Raw genomic sequence first — 12,624 nt, 5'->3', positions numbered from 1 at the left:
GGAGCTACTGGGAAAGGGGCTAAGATTTGTTGAGGACCTGCTATAAGCCAAGTATCAAGTTAGGTCTTTCACCTGTGTTAATGCATGATTCCCACAACAACTGTGCGTGGTTGATGTTACTAAAGATGGGAAACTGGGGGCTCAGGGAAGTAAGGGACGGTCAGCTGGTGGTCGCATGAAATGAAAACCCAGTATTTCCAAAAGCACATTCCAAAGAAGGCTACTTCTGCAGAATATCAAAGGGATTCTAGGGAAAACCAAAAAATGATCCCAAGGCGAAGATATAACCTTGGGAGTAGGCGGTGGAAGTGCAGGTGTCAAGGAAGGGAGAGGCCAGGTCTGGAGAATGCTGAGACAAACAAAGCTGAACAGGCCCGCCGGCTGTGGGTCTCTCAGAGCCTCCACTTTTGTCACCCTCCAGAGGGGCGCACTGGAAGCAGTATCTCCCAAACTTCTTCGACTGTTGAGACTTTTTACTCATAGCTTACCTCAAGCACAACTACGGGGGTGTGCTTACACAGACTGCAGTGTGAGTGGCACCCCAGGAATGTGCAGCACGATGGCCTTCCTCCTCTGGGCTCCTCCCTCTACCTCAGCATTGTACTGAGCAGAAATTAAAGAGACCCAAAGAGTCCTAGCCTCATCACTGCCCAGTGCCTAAGCCATGAACTTCAGGAAGTGAAGATGAAGAGGACAGACCAACCACCTTTCCCTAGGAGCCAGGAGAGCCTTTCCCCCCACTTTTTTCCTCCATCAACAGGAAAGGTCAGGCCCTTTAGGTCAGCCCTCAACACATAGATCCTTATCCCCACATGACTGCCTCTGTCCTGCCCTTCCTCTGTTGTCCCAAACTCCTTGTGTGTCCCCTGTCATTCCTGGTTCGGCATCAGCAAAATCCACCTCGTCTTCCACCGTGCTCTCAACTTCATCTTCACCTTCATGCTCTGTCTGGCTGCCCAAATCCGTCTGTCCTTGGAAAACTCTGCTTCTTCCATTCCTAGCAAGTGATGGCCGTGTCTCCCAAACCCTGCATATCATGCAGCCTGTAAATTCAAGGGAGTATCTTCCCTGTTACTTATTGCCAAATCCAAAAATGTCTCTTTCGTCCCCTGAAAAAGCCCAGATCCTGGGGTGCACTTTTTGTCAGGCCAGACCAAACCTGGCCCTCATGTTCTGCTGCCTCCTGACCGCATGATCACCCATGAATACTTCACTGGGCTCGCTGGCTCTCCTCTTCCTGTTGCTATTCTCAGTGATATGAAGATACTAGCCTCTGGGTTCCTTAATACCGTCTCTCTCAATAATGGTGTTCTCTACCCCACTTCAACCATCTCCTCCCATGGTGATAGCCAAGGCACTGTCATTGTCAATATTGCATTTCCTCCAAAATCTTAATTTTCTGACCTCGGCTATCAGACCATCAGCTCACTTCCCATATGTGGGGACCTCAAAATAGTTGATCCTCCACCATCTACCACCTCTCTCTCATCACTTCCTTCTTACCCACCTCAGATTCCAAGGCTCACTCCTTTTGAACCCACTCCCGATTCTATTAACTCTCCTTCCATCCAACCTGAACCCCAACCCTTTAAACCCAACTTTCTACTTCCTTTGTACCTGCACCCAACCAGCTAAATGTGGCTGGAGAAAAACACACAACGCTGTTGGCCACTCCCACTTTAAATTTATAATTAAAAATCTGCAGGTGTTCCTCCCCATCACTGGTCTTCCTTCTACTTTTCCCTGCTCAATTATCTTCCCAACTCTCCTAAGACAACAATTATACCTGTTTCTCTCCTCAAACCTCCATCCTCCTTCCCCTTCTCACACTAACTTCCAACACTCTCCCCTCTTTTAACTCCCTCACAAATGAATGAATGAATGAATGTGGCCCAGGCTCTGTGGGGCCCCTTTGAAGGAATAATGCTCTGTATCATCAGGAGAAGAAAGGAACCCTGGGGACTGTATTTATGTTCCAAACATCTTCTAAGCTTTTGCTGGCTAAAAGAGATCAATTTCTCAAAGTTATTCTAGAGTGTTATTACTGCCCCCAAATAGTTTCAACAGCCTTCAGGGCTGACAGCTGACAAATGCCATGTGAAGTAAAATGTTATTTATTACTATTAATGGCAAATGAGAAATCAACACAAACCTGGAGATTTCCTAGGCCATCCTGGCAGCCTACCTTGCTCTGCCTCATCAGCCATGGAAGACATCAGCCACGGAAGACACAGCTGCTGATGGTTTAAGTCTAGAGATGCCCGAGGCTTTCCTCTGCCTCTTAGGCAGTGCTGGCAGGTAGAAAGGATGGCTGTTTTCCAGGGTGGAGAGGAGAGAGTAAAGGGCCTTTCACCTCACAGGTCCTCATTCCAGCCCAGTCCAGAGAGGAAAGTCAAATATTGAGAAAAAAGCTTTTTAGCCAAAGCGTGTACCAAACCCATCAGAATAATTTGCACTTGAAGCTGAGATTCAGGACGGCTTATAAATTTTGAGGATTAGTGTCCTACCAAATGATATATTTGATATTTTTCAAAGTTGTTTCAAACAACAAAAGACTGTCATTTAAGTGTGCCCCGAAAGAAGTTTCATTTTTGACAACAGGTATAAAGTTCATGATAAGGGAGTGTAGTCATTAACTCATCTAAGTTTTTGAGACTTACAGATTTGGAGGGAAAAATGGATCCTGAAAATCATCTAATTTCTCCAGATCCATTCTGTGCAACACTAGTCTCATGAGTTGTGTTTTGTAAAACAAACATTTTCCTGATCAGGTAAGTTTGGGAAGGATAACATATTCTCCTCTTGGGATTTTCAAGCACACTAAAGGTGCTGAGAAGTCCTGTAATAAAGAAACCTGCCTCAACTTGTTCTGTTTTACACAGCATTTCCAAACCTACTCAATCTTTTCAGTACCCACCCCCAATACCTTTGAACGTTTGGCTGCTGAATACTTCCAAGAAAACAGATGTGGTCCAAATTTCCCATCATATGGATTTTAAAAACTAGATTTTAAGGTGAACTTACCCCAGATTGCACAGCTATTAAGGACAGAATTGTGTGTGGCATCATCCTTGATTCCATCTCCAGAGGCTGAAATCCCTAAGGACTTCAGCACTCTCTCACTGAGCCCATGTGTAGTCTCAGAATCCCATGCACACTGTCACCCCATCAACAGAAATTGGCATGTGAGATTAAATTTGTCATTCCTAAAATAGCTTCCAGGTGTTTGGATTCTGGGTTTCTGAAGTAACAATGTCATCATGGTTATCATCACCATCATCATTGTCGTTGCAATCACAGCTGTCATCTCTTGGGAATTTACTCGTCCAAACCACCACACTATGGGCTTACAGACACTATCTGGTTTAATCCTTGCAACCACTCTAAGAGAGTATTAATGCGACCATCCCTATCTCACACACAGTAGAGCCGAAGCACACATGCCTATGTGTCTTCAACAAGGTCACCTAATTTGAAAGTGGCTTAGCTGACATCTTGGCAAGGCCAAACAAGTTGCTTCCAGGACATTTCCTCAGTCCTAACTAATCCACAGCTGTAATGCTGGGTTAAACAACCAGTGTGTTCAGGTCTGCAACAGCACAAATTATTCCCAACAAATCCATTTCATCTTTACTTTTCATTCTGGAAACGACCCCTAAAATGAGGCCGGAGTCCCCATCAGCACACGTTAGAAAAGTGTGGATACAAGAACAATTTCTGGGGTCTACCTATGATCTCAGAGAAAGAAAAACGCCAACGTGGGGTTAGAACTTGCAGGGTAGGATTAGAATATGGCACTGAGGGGGCGGGGCACTGAACTCAGACCTTCTGCTTTATTTTCTCAGCTTGGCCTCACTCTTTGAGACACACAGCATTCCTGCTTTCCTTCTACATTCTCTTTCCAAAAACTGCAAAGCAGCCAGCCTGATTGAGAAACTCCAACCAATAAAAGCACCACTTGCTCCAACAGCAAAGGTGCTAATTACCTGTTATAGCTCAACCAGTTTCAAATGGAAACCTTAAAAAAGCAGCTGTGTGTGTTCAACATCCTGTACCAAATGAGGTCTCCTGATACTCACACACTCAACCCCAGAGCGAAAATCTCAAGAAGAGCAAGTACCTCATTTTGTTCTTGGATCTTGATAAAGCAGGACAACGGGGAAACTTTCAGAGTACATCTGGAGAATCCCTTTGAAGGGCAGACTCTTTCCCTTGGCAGAGCACAATCACCTCAGTCAACACATTACTGCGCGTTTGTGATCCCACCAAGTCTCACTGACTTTCTCATTACAGCAGGGGCTGTTCTGGGCAGACCCACTTGTGGTCAATTACTAACTCCTCCAGGATTTTACTTTAACCCTGAGTCTTGGGGTGCTAGGTCTTGGCAACCTCCCAGTTTGCAAGCAGCACTTGGCTTTGAGTCTACATTTCCAGGGCTGCTTTAGCTAGGGATGACTTTGTCCCCTCCCTCCATGGACTATTGCATAATTCTGCTGGGAGACAGCCCACAAGATCCCCCATGCCTGCCCTGGAGCAGCTGTATTTCGGTGCAGAGACCGGGAACTCACCTGACCATCTGCTGGGGGAAACACTGGAAGGAAAGGTGTTATATAAATAGGAGGGTAGCTGAGGGCTGGTAGAGGAGCTCTGTTCTCCTTGTCACTTTTGATAAATCATGTACTCCCTCACTTGCTTTCTCCTCTGCCTTCCCAACAGCAAAGTGATTACTGAAGAGGCACCAGCCAAGCTTTATAGAATAGAAATAGGTCCAGCTGTATATATTCCACTCTCACGGGCTCCCAAGAGCCTCTCTGTGAGCACAACCAAGCAGCCCGGTGTCTCTGAAGCTCCCCTTCAGCCCCGCAGAAGGTAGGAGTACAGACCGGCTAGACTGGAAATGGAGGGAAACAATCAGACAATTTCTTTGACTTAATTAGATTTAATTTTTTCTCCAATGAAATGAGATCCCAGTTACTAGATACAAAGGAAATGATCAAATATGTTTACTTCCAAAATAGAGGATGGGTCTTCTATGAAAATACGTAAATCACCAAAACCATTTTCACTTCTTTTTACATGCAGGTTTTAAAATTATTTATATATTTTTGTTTGTTTGTTTACAACTGATAAACCTCCACTAGAGATAAGTTTACTTCCTAGCCAAAATAATACATTTCTGTCCACCACCAGATTATTAATAATGATTTCCATATTAGCTTGGCTTTCCTCTCACATGCCTTCACATGGGTGAAGGAAAGCAGGGAGAGAGAAGCTTCTCTGGGGTTGATGGGCAGATTCCCCTCACTCTGCTCAGCAGCCATTCCCAGTAAGCCAGGAATGAGTCTTATCAAGGTAATAAAACATAAATCAAAGAGAGCAGGTCCACACCCCATGCTGAGGGTGTGTGTCTGCTTGAGCTATTTGCAAGACAACAAACAGGCCTGAAAATTAAATGTGAAAAATCAGCAAAGACCAAGACGTATCACAGAAAGAAAGAACAGGACCCTGACAGTCCAGCTAATGCCTATAATCACAGTGATAAAGGCTCATAAATGGCTTCATTCCACCTTGTCACTCACAGCCCTAGCTGACTCCCCTCACTCCTGCTACCTGGGATGACCTTTTGTCATGCTTGGGAAAACAGCTTCCCACTGTGAGTTCTCTCTTTCAGAGTGGCCAGATGGGGCGGTTTTGCTCCATTATTTGAGCCTGTAAAGGGAAAATGCCAACAGAAAGATTCATTATGGTCCAGCCCATCTCTGCAAAGCTTCTCTGATTTATTAGGACATAAACTGCTGTACGGGCTGTAATGAGACATAAATGTTCTGGAAGGCCTATGAACTCCAGGAGGAAACGCCTTGCCAACACACTTCTGTGCACCTAATTTATTAACAGCTTGTGCCGGCACAGCCTGGAAAATCCTGCCAACTTCACAATCTGCGGCAGTCACCTTTTGGGTGGGCAGGGGAGAATGGGAAATGTATATCCAGATCAGACAAGTGACAGAAAACTTATGGGCATGCTGCATAGAACTGGGAAGTCTCGCAATTTCTCCATGAACACTACAGCAGACTTTTGGCCAAGCTTCCTGTGGGGGAGAGCAAGGTTTCCCCAGCTATATGTCGGGGAAATCAAACTGGACATGTTGTTTCAGTGGTTCCTTGGTCCTGAATTAATACAGTGAAAAACACTTAAATTTTGCATTTCAGAAGAGCCCCAGTCATTAGGATGGGCATAGTGGCTAATGCCTGTCATCACAGCACTTTGGGAGGCTGAGGCACGTAGGTAGCTTGAGCCTAGGAGTTCGAGACCAGCCTGGGAACATGGTGAAACCTCATCTCTACCAAAAATGCAAAAATTAACCAGTGACATAACCTGGTCTCAAAATAAATAAATAGATTAAAATTTAAAAATAAAATTAAAAGATTTTTTTAAAAAGCCCTAGTCATTGTCCCAACTTCCTCTACCATTTGTGTGATACTTTCTCTAATGCCGTATGTGCCCCAGCTCATTAGTGTCTAGCACTCTTTCCAAGACGATTAACATCTAGCCCCAAAGTGTCTAGCACTCTTTGCAAGACAATTAACATTTTTGCTCTCTAAACATCATCCTTTAGGTTCTAAATATAGAACAAAAAATTAACAACAGATCAGTCCACTTTTATACTTCCCATAGTTTGCGACCAATTCTTTTTCTTAGATCGTAACATGCAAGTCTCTCTAATTCAATTTTCGTTGCATTTGCCAAACTTTATGAAAAGAATGAGATTAAGTCTTGAACCACCAGGAAAATACGTAACATCCTGACTTGCTGTTAGGCGTTAGAGATTTTACACTTCACATCCTCATGAAAAGAGATCATCTTTTGTCACTGAAACATTCCTTTACACAATGCTCCTTGAGCACACACCATGTGCTGGAGAGCCAATAAAATGGACATGGCCCCAACCCAGGAATGACTATGTGGTTTGCAAAATGAAACTGTGAAAAGTATTAAGGATTTCAAGATGAAAGTAGCAGAGCAGGAAGCCAAACACAGGCCCTTCCGAATGTGGAACCCTGTGTAACTGCACAGTAGCAAGCCCATGAAGCTAGCCCCGACTCTTCGGTTGCGGAACTCATAGTCTCAGGAAGGAGCCAAACAATAAGACAGCTCTAATGAGAATGTAAGAAACAGAGGTAAATGCCAAGAAAAAAAGGAATATAATCCCACATGAAAACATGACAAAGGAATGTGACCTCGGCTGCTGAAATCTGAAAGATGCCTGTGTCCTGTTGAGTAAAAGGAACTTTGTGGGGGACGCAGCAGCTTCTACAAATGCCATCTCACAGAAGGCACCTGTGCCTTGGAGCAGGAAAAATCCACGTTTCAGGTGAACCCTGACAGAAACTAGATGTCTGGACACTGTAGGGCCTTGCAGGCTGCATGACCACAGCCATCTTGAAGGAATATCTGAAGAAACCACAGAATTGACTGGTTCCCTATGGGTCCTCTTCCAAGGTCCTTGTTCCCTGTGTCAAGTGGCTGAAGTAACAAACCCATCTACCACTACAGCACTCCCTGCAGGTTTGGTGAAGATATTTACGTTTCTAATACCAGAAGAAACAGAATGAATTTACTTTTAATTCAAAAGACTAAGAACTCCCCCTGATACAAAGCAAATGCCAAAAGTGAGCCTAGAATGCATTTCCACACCTGAGCAATAAACCTGTGTAAACAGTGACTGAGATTTTGCCACTGTAATTAAACACAGCAAAAGGCCACGAATGCTTCCTTGAACGATGGCGGAGGTGAACCCACATGTTAACTTCATTGTTCTTGGTCTCTAGAGTATTAGATCCATCATCCTAGTTCTAGCAGCACTCCTGAACTCTGCAGGGCTGTTTGCACTTGATTAAATGTCATTGTGCAAATGGAGAATGAAGGTTCAGGCCTTTTGCCTCTCAGACACACTCTAATGACTCTGTAGAGAAAAGAGAAAAAAACTCAAGGCACTGTATGCCTGATTGACCCAATTTTTAAAATTAGGCCTAAATTCTTACTAATATTTAAGGCGTTCACTCCCATGCTCAGAAGATTTGCTTTCTTATTTTAGTCTTGTATCCCAAGTCCTACTGATGATATTTGCTCTTAAAATAGCTTTACTTAAATGCAGCAAAGTTATAATAAATAGCCTTCTGAATTTTGAATAAGAGAATTCTTTTTGCCAAATCTGCTTCTTTGTCATTCCATGTTGATATAAAATTCAAACATAAAAATGTTTATTTTGACTTTTTAAAATTTATTTGAGACAGGGTCTCATTCTGTCACATAGGCTGGAGTGCAGTGGCATAGTTATGGCTCACTGCAGCCTTGACCTCCCAAGCTCAGGTAATCCTCTGCCTCAAGCTCTCAAGTAGCTGGGACCACAGGCATGTACCAGCATCCCTAGATTTTTTTTTTTTTTAATTATTTGTAGGTACCAGGTCTACCTATGTTACCCTAGTTTATCTTGAAGTCCTGGGCTCAAGCAATTCCCCTAGTTCGGCCTCCCAAAATGCTAGGATTACAGGTGTGAGCCACGGCACCTCGACTTATTTTAACTCTTTTAAAATATGATCCAAATATTCATCACCATTTTTCAACAAACTAGACTGTGTCTTTTCTTTAACTCAGCAGAATGTGGTCTGTGTGATGACAGGCAATGCATCAGTTTTCAAGGTTCAATGCCCTGGTTTGAGTGATAGTAGGGATGTTGTGTCTGATGGAACAGGAATAAAATGAAAACCTTTTTATCTAACCATGGCAAGTAGATGTATCCACTGCAAATGGTTTCTGACCTTCTTCCTACCGCTTCCTTCCAGCCTCTGCCTTGGAAGGTGGTAACGGATTATAGATCCAACATGCACAAAACAAAACTGACCTGCAGGTGTCATAAGTTAGTCCTGAAACCAATTCATATATTTCACTCTTTATGTTTTCTTCAAATCCTGAGGTCCTAGGGTTCCAACTTTATATTTGAAAAAATAGTTCAAGGTAGGGTCCTTTTTATGTGAATGTCTTACAAATGATCCAATCAGCAGGGTTTAAAACAGTGTTCATGTACCAGATATGCTGTGCCAGGCGGAATGTAGATGAGTACTAACTAACATGAGAAGACCTGATCTTTGGGAATTTAAGCTGCAGTGAGCTGCTTCTGCTAAAAACATGAAGGAACTAACTTTTTGGTCAATAGAGTTCATGAATGGCTCTTTTGATAGGAGGAAAATCTACCCTTAGAGGCCGAGAACTGCCCTCAAGTGTTCCACTGAAAGTCAGCGGCCATCCACCTGGGCAGAGTCTTGAAAGGATTCCGCTGCCCCAGGTGACAGGCTAGACAGAGGAATTTGATTGCACAAAGTATTTCCAACCATGCCAGGGAAAATACAGGTCCAAGTTCCCCTCTTACCACCAGGTAATTCCCCAGTCACCCTGAATCACATGTCACAAAATAAGACTGACCTTTTGTCTTAGGAAAATGTGGTTTAACATCCTTTAAGTCCTTTCTTTCTATACATATTTTAAAGGACAAATTTGGAGAGGAGGCGACTACAACAGCAAAAATGTCTTTGGCACCTGCAACCATCAGAAGAGATTAATAAGTCCTTACACTGGAGGAGGAAAACTAATAAGCATCCCTGGCTTTTCGTTACCACTATGTCAGCAATGGGGTTGGGTAGATCTCTACACACAGAGCATCCTCATTTTTAAGTACAGAAACTGAGGCAGTACAGTCCATGAGTGCCATTCTGAATGGTTCCTTCTTGGCTTGGGTTCCACTCACTAATCTGTTAGGGAACAATCTATTGCTAAGAGAAGTTTAAGCAGAGCTTTGTTCTAACTTTGTTAGGTCACCAGTGACTTATTTATAAAGCATATATTTTTATTTTATATTTTATCTTATGTTTTAAGCTATTAGAATATGACTATCTTTGAAGACATTTCTTCTATTTTCTTCCAAGTCAACTTTTCTCATATCTTTTTGCTGTTACCTTTTAAAGTTGTCTGCTGGGAAATTAAAATATTCTTGAGTTTCCCTTTTATAAACAAGGAATTAGTAGTGGGCAAACCCTCTTTTTCCCTCATCATTTTCTCTAGTAATCCAATACTGGATAATATATCCAAGGGTAGATTTTTCTGAGTTAGTTCTATTCCATCTACACCCCTCTCTGGTTTGCATCCATCCATTCAAATACCCATTCTCAGCCTGGGCAACATGGTGAGACTCCATTTCTACAAAAAACTTAGCTGGGTAGGGTGGTACATTCCTGTAGTCCCAGCTACTCAGGAGGCTGAAGTAGGAGTATCGCTTGAACCTGGGAGGTTGAGGCTACAGTGAGCCATGATTGTGCAGTGATCTACTGCACTGCAGCCTGGATGGCAGAGCAAACCCTGTCTCAAAAGAAAAAAAAAATATATATATATATATATATATACCCATCCTCTCTCTCATTCATCCACCCACCCATCGATACATCTCTTACTGAGTATTAATGTTACAGTTAATAAAATTTGGGGCCAAAAAACTCTTTCCCTTTAGCCCCTGTCAGTAGTCTCTTCCAATCTCTGGCAGGTTTTGTGGTATTATGAGCCTTCTAATGCATTCAGGAGCAAAATCTTTATGTTTTGGGATTGGTGCAGCTACCACCGTACATGTGGTCATTTACACAGTACATGGAGCTAAAGAAAACTGATTTTCTTAATGGAAATAAACAATAAGAACACTATAAAATAACCCTGTGTTTCATTTCCAAGTTCTGTGGCTGTAAATAAAGCTTTGCTCACTGAGCGAGAAGGTGAAGCCTGGAGAACTGACTCGGCGCTCCATGCTATGCAACAGACGGCTTGCCAGAGAACAAATGCATTTCATTATCTTGAGCTTATTCCACAGGCATAATTAGAACTCCTTTGAGGAGTCAACTAATTATGTAATATCCAACAAAGGATGTGAGGATTTCATTTTGGCATTAAGCGGAATCTATCAAACTCCCTTTTAATTTACAATTCCCTGCTAGAAGGGAACCAAACGGGACACGTCGTTTCCACGGCAATAGTTTCTGATTAGTACCACCGGATAACATAAAGGTGGAGCATATATCTTCCCCTTGGGGCACTGCTGGAGAAAAGGCAGCTTAGATCAGCCTGATATATTATTAGATGTCCCCACTGTCCTACAGAAACACAGCTGCAGGTATATTATTTCTGGCTGGAACAATGGTAATATGAAGGAACAGCAGAGACATCAAATGAACCTTTACTAGCTGGCTCATTTCTCCTTCTCTACATAGCCTGCATGGAGCAGGGCAATCTGGTCCCACAATGAGGGGTTCTAGCTAAAGCCCCATATGTCCCAACACACAGCCAGTGCCTCCACCTCCAGCCATGGGTTTGCCCCATGCTTCCTCCTTGCTGACCTCCTGCAACCTTGCTTGCTTCCTAGAGAAAGCACCAGCCTCTGAGTCCCCACACTTAGCCGTTTCCCATCTACAGGAGGTCTCACCACCCAGCTTAGGCCCAAGAAATGGCTTTGGCACCTGCCAAAGACTTTCTCAAGTTTATGAAAAGAAAGGCAAAAATATGGTAGAACAAAGACATTTTTCAACAAGAGGAAAATGAGAGGTACAACCAGGCGGTTTCATTTGCAGTTAACTTATAAAGTGAAATGTGACATTTCCCCACAAAGACCAAGTTACTCCTGGATAAATTAGCTTCAGATGATGCTGAAAAGGGGGAGGTGGTGGTGAGGAGTAAGGAATCTAGCTGCTGTGTGGCTGCCAAGCAGCCAAAATAGGGTTCAACAGATTTCTGAAAATTTCGAATGACAGAGTATTTTGGAATATATAGATATGGCTTTCTGAGTTCAGAAGTGCAAGGTCAAGTGTCCAGGATACAAGGAGAGCTTGGGGAAACAGGTAGTAAACCCATGGTCCAAGGGCCACTACTGGCCTTACCTGTGGTGCAGAGTCAGCACTGGCCTTCTTGTTCAGGGTAGATTATGCTCACTGGTCCCTTTACTGGCCAGCCTGGCCCTAAAAAGCCTATTCAAGTTTGTGCTCCAGAAAGCTACCTCAGAAGACCTGCAGCTGGTCCTTGGGAATGCAACCTCTTTGCCATCTCTGATTCAGTTCAGCACAGCTGTAGTTAATGAAAGAGTTAATGTGATTTTCCACTCTCCCCACTTGCTTTGAGGGACTCTGGTGAGAACTGGGCCTGCTCAAATCACCTTTAGGGAATGGAAAAATCTAACTCACAACACTTGAAGGCGAACACAGAAAGGAATGTTGGAGATGAACCAAGGACAGGCTGAACATGACTGCACCATAAGGATGCAAGAAAGGAAAATGCAGGCAGGAGAAGGAGGAGGACGAGAAGGTGGCAGTGAAGCAGCCATGCTCCTCAGTCCCTGCAGAGGCCCCCTCTCTCACACATCCAAGCCCCAGTCCTCGGGATACTGGGTTCCAGGACTGGTATGCACATGGCAAGGAAGGGCTCAGCCCCCATCCCCGGGTGCATCTCACAGATGTGTCAGCTGGTATGAGTTAGTCGGGCAGTGACCACATTTTGGGGAGAAATCATCCATTGATTTATCACAGGGGGCATAAATCA

At 43.6% G+C, this 12,624-nt stretch overlaps 1 protein-coding gene across 9 annotated transcripts in view; it reads right to left on the bottom strand.

Moving 5' to 3' along the window:
* CACNA2D3 (calcium voltage-gated channel auxiliary subunit alpha2delta 3) overlaps positions 1 to 12,624 on the bottom strand; it is a 933,834-nt gene that overhangs the window by 383,429 nt on the left and 537,781 nt on the right. The gene's annotated exons all lie outside the window — the stretch shown is intronic.

The sequence above is a fragment of the Sapajus apella genome, unplaced genomic scaffold, assembly GCF_009761245.1.
Source record: "Sapajus apella isolate SASKATOON/1434 unplaced genomic scaffold, GSC_monkey_1.0 scaffold23, whole genome shotgun sequence".
Classification (NCBI taxonomy): Eukaryota; Metazoa; Chordata; class Mammalia; order Primates; family Cebidae; genus Sapajus; species Sapajus apella.
This window is presented reverse-complemented; position numbering and strand designations above follow the sequence as displayed.